This window comes from Saccoglossus kowalevskii, chromosome 11, assembly GCF_978046115.1.
Source record: "Saccoglossus kowalevskii chromosome 11, keSacKowa6.1, whole genome shotgun sequence".
Classification (NCBI taxonomy): Eukaryota; Metazoa; Hemichordata; class Enteropneusta; family Harrimaniidae; genus Saccoglossus; species Saccoglossus kowalevskii.
The window spans coordinates 12,324,111-12,336,879 of NC_140651.1; positions in this window are offsets into that span (position 1 = coordinate 12,324,111).

Here is a 12,769-nt window from a genome sequence, read left to right on the forward strand (position 1 = left end):
TCAAGACTCAGTTTCAAGGGAAGTGTAACTTTTATTCGCTTCAGACTAATAATTAGTCTTGCTACTTCAGTAAGGGGTTGCATATGGTGCAAATTGCTATGTATTTTCTTAGTTTAAGAGATCTTTTTAAATCGTTTGTAAATTGACTTTGTTGCTTCTCGTGTGTGGGATATTTATAGAAAAAAAAAATCATTAATTGAAGGAGTATCTTGGAAGTTTGAATTTAATCTGGCGTCTGCCCCCATGTTTGAAAATAAATTATCTTAATTGTGTTAATTCTGTAGGTATAGCTTGTGTTTTGTGCAAGTGCTCCATTGCAAAAATGAAGACTCCTCGTCATTGGCATTGTCCATTGTGCTGACAAACATTTTCATAATGTTCCAAGTTGAGTGTACATCTTGCTGGTTGTAGTTGTGGTGATTTAAATGTACAGAGCAGTGAAATTGAAAGATTTCAAATTGGAAAGAAAGTGAGAACATCAGATGATGCTGACGGTAATTAAAATGATTTTCTATTTCTTCACCAGTGGTATGCCTTGACTATGCAATAGAAGATTGTCTGTCACTTTCAAGAATGAATTTGTGCCTTATCCATTTTGTTGATTTTTATATTTTACTTCACTCAATTAATAATTAACAATAGTTACAGAAATTTAAATTGGCATGCCACTGCACACATGAAATACACATTTTTACTGATGTGTGTACACATAAATTATCTGTTGTCTAAATAGTACTATTTTGTATAAAGTTAATACATCTATTTAAACAGCAATGGAATGAGTCATTGTTGCAAAGACTTTGTAGGTAGGCCATCTGTTCTGGCACCCCACTGTGTCCACAGATATGTGATGCTCATAAAGTAGAATTTATATGTGACATGGGTAATTCTATGTCATCCTTGATTCTTAATCCTTTATGTTGTAATTAAATCTCTGAATACTTTTAGTGGTATTGAGTGTAGAATATTATATTCACTTTTAAAATCTAGAGTTGTCAATTTTGATCTATTTTATAAAAACTCTTAATTATTGACAAAATCATAGATATCATATTCATAACTTCAATGATAACAAATGTAAAGAAGATTAACATGATAGCTATTATTTACAGAATGTTTAGGATATTTGAAAACTACAGTATTCTGACAAATGTAAATGTTGCTGCAAATAATTTTGTAATGGGTGGCAATGGTGAGGCGGAGTCGGGATGTTTCTATTATTGAATGTTCGATATGTCTGTCACGTAATTTGTATTATTTATTATATTAAACAAAATAAACTCTGAGGCAACCTTATTCTTTTTTTGCAGGTTCTATTAGAAACTTGAAAAAGAAAGTTACCCATTGCAAAAAGTGATGATGCCATAAGAAAAAATAAAGTATCAAAGATGTTGTCACCTCCACAGATTGAATGTCCCACTTAAGGTATGGTAATGTTGAGAAAGAACTTGAACACACACATTACTAGGAAACATTTCAAAGACATCATGTTAGCTCTTCCAACCTTTACTGTCTTCAGTTGATAAAGCTAAAGGTATTTTTAGCCTTTTGAGTGGGCCATATTACTTTGTAGACATGTAGTGGTGATAGGCCTTCATTATAATGGCAATAGTAGTTTCATTACTATGTCTGCAGACTAGGTCCACGAGAGTGTGATTATTGTCTGCGAACACATTATACTAGTGGTTATGAAATTACAACAGGTCTATCACATCCAGGTAGGTGTAGTAATTACTTTGTAGACATGTAGTGGTGATAGGCCTTCATTATAATGGCAATAGTAGTTCCATTACTATGTCTGCAGACTAGGTCCACGAGAGTGTGATTATTGTCTGCGAACACATTATACTAGTGGTTATGAAATTACAAAAGGTCTATCACATCCAGGTAGGTGTAGTAATTACTTTGTAGACATGTAGTGGTGATAGGCCTTCATTATAATGGGAATAGTGGTACCATTACTATGTCTGCAGACTAGGTCCACGAGAGTGTGATTATTGTCTGCGAACACATTATACCAGTGATAATGAAATTATTACAGGTCTATCACATCCAGGTAGGTGTAGTAATTACTTTGTAGACATGTAGTGGTGGTAGGCCTTCATTATAATGGCAATAGTAGTGCCATTACTATGTCTGCAGACTAGGTCCACGAGAGCATGATTATTGTCTGCGAACACATTATACTAGTGGTTATGAAATTATTACAGGTCTATCACATCCAGGTAGGTGTAGTAATTACTTTGTAGACATGTAGTGGTGGTAGGCCTTAATTATAATGGCAATAGTAGTGCCATTACTATGTCTGCAGATTAGGTCCACGAGAACGTGATTATTGTCTGCGAACACATTATACCAGTGTTAATGAAATTATTACAGGTCTATCATATGCAGGTAGGTGTAGTAATTACTTTGTAGGCATGTAGTGGTGGTAGGCCTTCATTATAATGGCAATAGTAGTGCCATTACTATGTCTGCAGACTAGGTCCACGAGAGCGTGATTATTGTCTGCGAACACATTATACTAGTGGTTATGAAATTATTACAGGTCTATCATATGCAGGTAGATGTAGTAATTACTTTGTAGACATGTAGTGATGATAGGCCTTCATTATAATGGGAATAGTGGTACCATTACTATGTCTGCAGACTAGGTCCACGAGAGTGTGATTGTCTGCGAACACATTATACCAGTGATAATGAAATTATTACAGGTCTATCACATCCAGGTAGGTGTAGTAATTACTTTGTAGACATGTAGTGGTGATAGGCCTTCATTATAATGGGAATAGTAGTTCCATTACTATGTCTGCAGACTAGGTCCACGAGAGTGTGATTATTGTCTGCGAACACATTATACTAGTGGTTATAAAATTACAAAAGGTCTATCACATCCAGGTAGGTGTAGTAATTACTTTGTAGACATGTAGTGGTGATAGGCCTTCATTATAATGGGAATAGTGGTACCATTACTATGTCTGCAGACTAGGTCCACGAGAGTGTGATTATTGTCTGCGAACACATTATACCAGTGATAATGAAATTATTACAGGTCTATCACATCCAGGTAGGTGTAGTAATTACTTTGTAGACATGTAGTGGTGGTAGGCCTTCATTATAATGGCAATAGTAGTGCCATTACTATGTCTGCAGACTAGGTCCACGAGAGCATGATTATTGTCTGTGAACACATTATACTAGTGGTTATGAAATTATTACAGGTCTATCACATCCAGGTAGGTGTAGTAATTACTTTGTAGACATGTAGTGGTGGTAGGCCTTCATTATTATGGCATTAGTAGTACCATTACTATGTCTGCAGACTAGGTCCATGAGAGCGTGATTATTGTCTGCGAACACATTATACTAGTGGTTATGAAATTATTACAGGTCTATCACATCCAGGTAGGTGTAGTAATTACTTTGTAGACATGTAGTGGTGATAGGCCTTCATTATAATGGCAATAGTAGTGCCATTACTATGTCTGCAGACTAGGTCCACGAGAGCGTGATTATTGTCTGCGAACACATTATACCAGTGATAATGAAATTATTACAGGTCTATCACATCCAGGTAGGTGTAGTAATTACTTTGTAGACATGTAGTGATGATAGGCCTTCATTATAATGGGAATAGTGGTACCATTACTATGTCTGCAGACTAGGTCCACGAGAGCGTGATTATTGTCTGCGAACATATTATACCAGTGATAATGAAATTATTACAGGTCTATCACATCCAGGTAGGTGTAGTAATTACTTTGTAGACATGTAGTGGTGGTAGGCCTTCATTATAATGGCAATAGTAGTGCCATTACTATGTCTGCAGACTAGGTCCACGAGAGTGTGATTATTGTCTGCGAACACATTATACCAGTGATAATGAAATTATTACAGGTCTATCACATCCAGGTAGGTGTAGTAATTACTTTGTAGACATGTAGTGGTGGTAGGCCTTCATTATTATGGCATTAGTAGTACCATTACTATGTCTGCAGACTAGGTCCATGAGAGCGTGATTATTGTCTGCGAACACATTATACTAGTGGTTATGAAATTATTACAGGTCTATCACATCCAGGTAGGTGTAGTAATTACTTTGTAGACATGTAGTGGTGGTAGGCCTTAATTATAATGGCAATAGTAGTGCCATTACTATGTCTGCAGACTAGGTCCACGAGAACGTGATTATTGTCTGCGAACACATTATACCAGTGTTAATGAAATTATTACAGGTCTATCATATGCAGGTAGGTGTAGTAATTACTTTGTAGACATGTAGTGGTGGTAGGCCTTCATTATAATGGCAATAGTAGTGCCATTACTATGTCTGCAGACTAGGTCCACGAGAGCGTGATTATTGTCTGCGAACACATTATACTAGTGGTTATGAAATTATTACAGGTCTATCATATGCAGGTAGGTGTAGTAATTACTTTGTAGACATGTAGTGATGATAGGCCTTCATTATAATGGGAATAGTGGTACCATTACTATGTCTGCAGACTAGGTCCACGAGAGTGTGATTGTCTGCGAACACATTATACCAGTGATAATGAAATTATTACAGGTCTATCACATCCAGGTAGGTGTAGTAATTACTTTGTAGACATGTAGTGGTGATAGGCCTTCATTATAATGGGAATAGTAGTTCCATTACTATGTCTGCAGACTAGGTCCACGAGAGTGTGATTATTGTCTGCGAACACATTATACTAGTGGTTATAAAATTACAAAAGGTCTATCACATCCAGGTAGGTGTAGTAATTACTTTGTAGACATGTAGTGGTGATAGACCTTCATTATAATGGGAATAGTGGTACCATTACTATGTCTGCAGACTAGGTCCACGAGAGTGTGATTATTGCCTGCGAACACATTATACCAGTGATAATGAAATTATTACAGGTCTATCACATCCAGGTAGGTGTAGTAATTACTTTGTAGACATGTAGTGGTGGTAGGCCTTCATTATAATGGCAATAGTAGTGCCATTACTATGTCTGCAGACTAGGTCCACGAGAGCATGATTATTGTCTGTGAACACATTATACTAGTGGTTATGAAATTATTACAGGTCTATCACATCCAGGTAGGTGTAGTAATTACTTTGTAGACATGTAGTGGTGGTAGGCCTTCATTATTATGGCATTAGTAGTACCATTACTATGTCTGCAGACTAGGTCCATGAGAGCGTGATTATTGTCTGCGAACACATTATACTAGTGGTTATGAAATTATTACAGGTCTATCACATCCAGGTAGGTGTAGTAATTACTTTGTAGACATGTAGTGGTGATAGGCCTTCATTATAATGGCAATAGTAGTGCCATTACTATGTCTGCAGACTAGGTCCACGAGAGCGTGATTATTGTCTGCGAACACATTATACCAGTGATAATGAAATTATTACAGGTCTATCACATCCAGGTAGGTGTAGTAATTACTTTGTAGACATGTAGTGATGATAGGCCTTCATTATAATGGGAATAGTGGTACCATTACTATGTCTGCAGACTAGGTCCACGAGAGCGTGATTATTGTCTGCGAACATATTATACCAGTGATAATGAAATTATTACAGGTCTATCACATCCAGGTAGGTGTAGTAATTACTTTGTAGACATGTAGTGGTGGTAGGCCTTCATTATAATGGCAATAGTAGTGCCATTACTATGTCTGCAGACTAGGTCCACGAGAGCATGATTATTGTCTGTGAACACATTATACTAGTGGTTATGAAATTATTACAGGTCTATCACATCCAGGTAGGTGTAGTAATTACTTTGTAGACATGTAGTGGTGGTAGGCCTTCATTATTATGGCATTAGTAGTACCATTACTATGTCTGCAGACTAGGTCCATGAGAGCGTGATTATTGTCTGCGAACACATTATACTAGTGGTTATGAAATTATTACAGGTCTATCACATCCAGGTAGGTGTAGTAATTACTTTGTAGACATGTAGTGGTGATAGGCCTTCATTATAATGGCAATAGTAGTGCCATTACTATGTCTGCAGACTAGGTCCACGAGAGCGTGATTATTGTCTGCGAACACATTATACCAGTGATAATGAAATTATTACAGGTCTATCACATCCAGGTAGGTGTAGTAATTACTTTGTAGACATGTAGTGATGATAGGCCTTCATTATAATGGGAATAGTGGTACCATTACTATGTCTGCAGACTAGGTCCACGAGAGCGTGATTATTGTCTGCGAACATATTATACCAGTGATAATGAAATTATTACAGGTCTATCACATCCAGGTACAAAATGTAAGTGTAGTAATTACTTTGTAGACATGTAGTGGTGGTAGGCCTTCATTATAATGGCAATAGTAGTGCCATTACTATGTCTGCAGACTAGGTCCACGAGAGCGTGATTATTGTCTGCGAACACATTATACTAGTGGTTATGAAATTATTACAGGTCTATCATATGCAGGTAGGTGTAGTAATTACTTTGTAGACATGTAGTGGTGATAGGCCTTCATTATAATCGCAATAGTAGTTCCATTACTATGTCTGCAGACTAGGTCCACGAGAGTGTGATTGTCTGCGAACACATTATACTAGTGGTTATGAAATTACAACAGGTCAATCACATCCAGGTAGGTGTAGTAATTACTTTGTAGACATGTAGTGGTGATAGGCCTTCATTATAATGGGAATAGTGGTACCATTGCTATGTCTGCAGATAGGTCCATGAGAGCGTGATTATTGTCTGCGAAACATATTATACCAGTGACAATGAAATTATTACAGGTCTATCACATCCAGGTAGGTGTAGTAATTACTTTGTAGACATGTAGTGGTGGTAGGCCTTCATTATAATGGCAATAGTAGTGCCATTACTATGTCTGCAGACTAGGTCCACGAGAGTGTGATTATTGTCTGCGAACACATTATACCAGTGATAATGAAATTATTACAGGTCTATCACATCCAGGTAGGTGTAGTAATTACTTTGTAGAAATGTAGTGGTGGTAGGCCTTCATTATAATGGCAATAGTAGTGCCATTACTATGTCTGCAGACAAGGTCCACGAGAGCGTGATTATTGTCTGCAAACACATTATACCAGTGTTAATGAAATTATTACAGGTCTATCATATGCAGGTAGGTGTAGTAATTACTTTGTAGACATGTAGTGATGATAGGCCTTCATTATAATGGCAATAGTAGTGCCATTACTATGTCTGCAGACTAGGTCCACGAGAGCATGATTATTGTCTGCGAACACATACCAGTGATAATGAAATTATTACAGGTCTATAACATCCAGGTAGGTGTAGTAATTACTTTGTAGACATGTAGTGGTGATAGGCCTTCATTATAATGGGAATAGTAGTTCCATTACTATGTCTGCAGACTAGGTCCACGAGAGTGTGATTATTGTCTGCGAACACATTATACTAGTGGTTATAAAATTATTACAGGTCTATATCACATCCAGGTAGGTGTAGTAATTACTTTGTAGACATGTAGTGGTGATAGGCCTTCATTATAATGGCAATAGTAGTTCCATTACTATGTCTGCAGACTGGGTCCACGAGAGTGTGATTATTGTCTGCGAACACGTTATACTAGTGGTTATGAAATTACAACAGGTCTATCCCATCCAGGTAGGTGTAGTAATTACTTTGTAGACATGTAGTGGTGATAGGCCTTCATTATAATGGCAATAGTAGTTCCATTACTATGTCTGCAGACTAGGTCCACGAGAGTGTGATTATTGTCTGCGAACACATTATACTAGTGGTTATGAAATTACAAAAGGTCTATCACATCCAGGTTGGTGTAGTAATTACTTTGTAGACATGTAGTGGTGGTAGGCCTTCATTATAATGGCAATAGTAGTGCCATTACTATGTCTGCAGACTAGGTCCACGAGAGCATGAGTATTGTCTGCGAACACATTATACTAGTGGTTATGAAATTATTACAGGTCTATCACATCCAGGTAGGTGTAGTAATTACTTTGTAGACATGTAGTGGTGGTAGGCCTTCATTATTATGGCATTAGTAGTACCATTACTATGTCTGCAGACTAGGTCCATGAGAGCGTGATTATTGTCTGCGAACACATTATACTAGTGGTTATGAAATTATTACAGGTCTATCACATCCAGGTAGGTGTAGTAATTACTTTGTAGACATGTAGTGGTGATAGGCCTTCATTATAATGGCAATAGTAGTGCCATTACTATGTCTGCAGACTAGGTCCACGAGAGCGTGATTATTGTCTGCGAACACATTATACCAGAGATAATGAAATTATTGCAGGTCTATCACATCCAGGTAGGTGTAGTAATTACTTTGTAGCATGTAGTGGTGATAGGCCTTCATTATAATGGCAATAGTAGTTTCATTACTATGTCTGCAGACTAGGTCCACGAGAGCGTGATTGTCTGCGAACACATTATACCAGTGATAATGAAATTATTACAGGTCTATCACATCCAGGTAGGTGTAGTAATTACTTTGTAGACATGTAGTGGTGATAGGCCTTCATTATAATGGCAATTAGTAGTAGTGCCATTACTATGTCTGCAGACTAGGTCCACGAGAGCGTAATTATTGTCTGCGAACACATTATACTAGTGGTTATGAAATTATTACTGGTCTATCACATCCAGGTGGGTGTAGTAATTACTTTGTAGACATGTAGTGGTGATAGGCCTTCATTATAATGGGAATAGTGGTACACACGCACTTAAGCCGAAGCTTGTATAGGATGTATATGGAGTGTACAAAATGGCCAACTGGAAGCCATTTTGTAGCTCCACTGTTGACTTTCTCTAGCGGAGCTTATCATATTAGTGATTGTCAGTCTCCGTCGTCCGTGTCAATGTTTTACTTTTTCGACTTCTTCTTGAAAAGTATAAGCCTGAATGCTTTGCTACTTGGTGTATATGTACCCTGGGTAGACCTCTCTTAGATTTGAAAGTCCAATTGCTTTGATATTACATATATAGGTACTGCATGTGGATCTCTCTCAGATTTGTTCATTTCGTGATGATATATTTAATTCTATAATTTTGATAAATATTTTTGTCATTTTTGGTAAAAAGTGATATTTTCGAGTTCTTGTTGAAAAACAGCCTACATATAAGTCTACATATTGTTCGTTTTCTAATGATATCTTCTGTTCTTTAATTGAAATGTGCATTGCTAACAGCTGAGCTATCTCAGCCGACAGGCTGCTTGTTTTAAATGAGCGATTTGTTTCAACTTTGTATGAAGGTTTTACATGTTAGGTGTCTGATGTATGTCCAGTTTTGTTATATTTTAATTCAAAATGGCCAACTGGTGGCCATTTTGTTTTTACAAATAAATCCCAGGGCAATCAATGCCTATCACTTGCAATGACTGATCACATTCAAACTCAACAAACACATCATACATCATATCATGCACATGCACATGCATTTATTTTATGATTCAATTCAATTTAGCTGAATAGCTGCCATTTTAGTGCTAAAAATTCATTAAAATTAAGAATTTCTGCCATTCCATAGCTGGATTTGATTGCTTTGATATTATACATATAGGTACTACAGATGGTCTCCTCTCAGATTTCTTTGTGATGATATCTTCAGTTATTAATTGAAATGTGAATTGCTAGCAGTGGAGATATCTCAGCCAAGAGGCTGCTTGTTACACTTTTAGCTCCACTGTCAAGTGCAGCTTATCATACGAGTGCTTGTTCGGTGTCCGTTATTGTCCGTGTCAACTTTTTAGCTCCACTGTCGACTTTGTCGAGCAGAGCTTATCGTTATGAGTGATTGTTCGGTGTCATTCGGCGTTGTCTTCAACTTTTTACTTTTTCGACTACTGTGGAATACTTTATTTTCGCTGGAATTAATTTTTGCCGAAAAGGCTTTTTGGGCGTTTTGCTTGGAATATATTTTCGCTGATTTTTTCATGAGTTTATTGTGAAAAAAAGTATATTCACTGGATTTTATTTTCACGGAATCATTCCTTCAGCGAAAATAAATTCCAAGCAAAAATAAAGTATTCTACAATATTTGAAAACTACAATTGATATTGTTTTGATACTTGGTGTGTATGTATCTTGGGCAGACCTCTCTTAGATTTGTTCATTTCGTGATGATATCTGTAATTCTCAAATTTTGATAAATATTTTTGTAATTTTTGGTAAAGTGATATTTTCAACTTCTTGGTGAAAACCACAAGTCTGGTTGCTTTGATATTTTATATATACATAGGTACTACATGTGGATCGCTCTCAGATTTGTTCATTTCGTGATGATATATTTAATTCTCTAATTTTGATAAATATTTTTGTCATTTTTTGTAAAGTGATATTTTCGACTTGTTGAAAACTTCTCGATTGCTTTGATACTATACATATTGTTCATTTTCTAATGATATATTCAGTTCATTAATTGAAATGTCATTGCTAACAGCGGAGCTATCTCAGCCGACAGGCTGCTTGTTCATTGACCTGATAATAGAACTATAGCATGCACTGTTTTATTGACTCCCGTGTGCGAAGCACAAAAGGGAGTCTTTGCAGTTACCCTGTCTGTATGTATGTATGTGTGTCACTTTTTTTGTTCCACCGTTATCTCAAGAACCACTAATCAAATTTTTGTGAAACTTGGTACATAGATGCTCTGGAATGATGCGCAGAGTTGATTAGGTTTTGGTAAAAATCTATGAATATTAATTACCTAATTTGCATGATAATTAGCTGATTTTTAGCTGTTCCATGACTGTTCCACTGATATTTGAAGAACCACTCATTGGATTTCAATGAAACTTGGCACATGGATGCTCTGAACTAGTGCGCAGATTTGATTAGTTTTGGGTAAAAATCTATGAATATTAATTACCTAATTTGAATGATAATTAACTGATTTCAAGCTGTTCCATGACTGTTCCACTGATATTTGAAGAACCACTCATTGGATTTCAATGAAACTTGGCACATGGATGCTCTGAACTTAATGCGCAGATTTGATTATTTTGGGGTAAAAATCTGTTAATATTATTAATTACCTAATTTACATAATGGTTAATCAATTTTCGGCTTTTCCACTGATATCTCTAGTACTAATCATAACATGTCAATAAAACTTGGTACATATATGTCATATGACACTGCACAGACCTGATAGTTTTTAGGGTAATATCAGTACATATTAATTACCTAATTTGCATAATTAATTAATTTTCAGCTTTTGATATTTCAAGTAGTAATGATCATGTTTCAATGAAACTTGGTATATAGTTACTTGAGGACTGTGCAGAGACCTAATTAGTTTTTGGGTAAATATTTGTGCATATTAATCACCTTACTAGCATAATTAGTTAATTTTCAGCTTTTCACCTGATATCTCAAGTACTAATCATCAGATTTCAATGAGACTTGCGACATAGATATTCTAGGACTGCAGAGACCTGATTAATTTTGGGATAAATAATTGTGCCTATTAATTACCTAATTTGTATAATTAGTTAATTTTTTGCCGTTTTATGGCTGTTGCACTGATGTCTAAAAGCCACTCTTTGGATTTCAATGAAACTTTTAAAGAGTACCCATCACATTTCAATGAACCTAGGACTATACACCATATTAGTTTTTGGTAAATATTTATGCTTCTTAATCACCTAATTAATATAATTAATTAATACTGATATCTCAAGTATTGATCATCACATTTGAATAAAACTTGGTACATAAGTGCTCGAGGACAATAGACAGCCTGACTAATTTTGGGTTAAAATCTGTTCATATTAATTCTCTAATTAGCATAATAATTAATATTATTTTGGTTCTAATCACATTTCAATGAAACTTGGTACATTGTGCAGACCTTATTAGTTTTACACTTAAATCTGTTCATATTAGTTACCTAATTTGCATAATTAGTTTTCTGTGTTTCCATCAACATCTCAAGTTCAAGTAATTTTGAATTAATTTTTAATGTGTCTCCAATACTCTCAGCACACGGGAGTTCTTTCTAAGCTTTCTTTGATTTTCTATATTATTAAGTCACTTACACGATTTCTTCCAACTTAATTTCAGGTTTGCGACAAGATTTGTCATGGATGTATTATTGAAAGAGTCGACAGCTTTACGGGTATCTTTGAAGAAAAATATAACCATCAATTTCAAAGAGGCAGATCTAATGTGTGCCAAAAGTGAAGTCAAATTGACATCTATGGTGTAGTAATTTTCAATGAAACTTGCTACTACTACATTGAATGATTTCTATGGTGATTCAAGTTACTGTAGAGGAAGTATTCACTGGGTTTTAATTTCAGCATATTTGATGTTGCAAGGATATTCACTAGGTTTTGAATTCACTGGATTGTGAAAGTTTACTGGGTTTTAATTTAGCACATTTAGCTGGGAAAATAAAACCCACCAAATAATTAAGCCCTATGCAGTAATAACTAATCATGTATGCAAATTGTGCCCATTGGAGGCCATTTTATCTGTCTCTCAGCACAGTTTTTTCATGAGCATGTTGTGTACTGAATGAGTTTTACTCTTACGAATATTATTATATGCATTCCAATTAGTATAAAAAATTATTTATTAACGATGGTAATATCTTTTTTTATATTTGTTGTGTAAAAACATCTTTGTTCATGGGATTCATACCAAGATTCCCCCTTACCAATAAATTCAGATGAAATTTTGTGTTATGATTCTCAGACCTGATTAGTTTGGCGTTAAAATCAGTGTATATGAATTTGCCAAATATGCACAAATTTCTGAGTTCA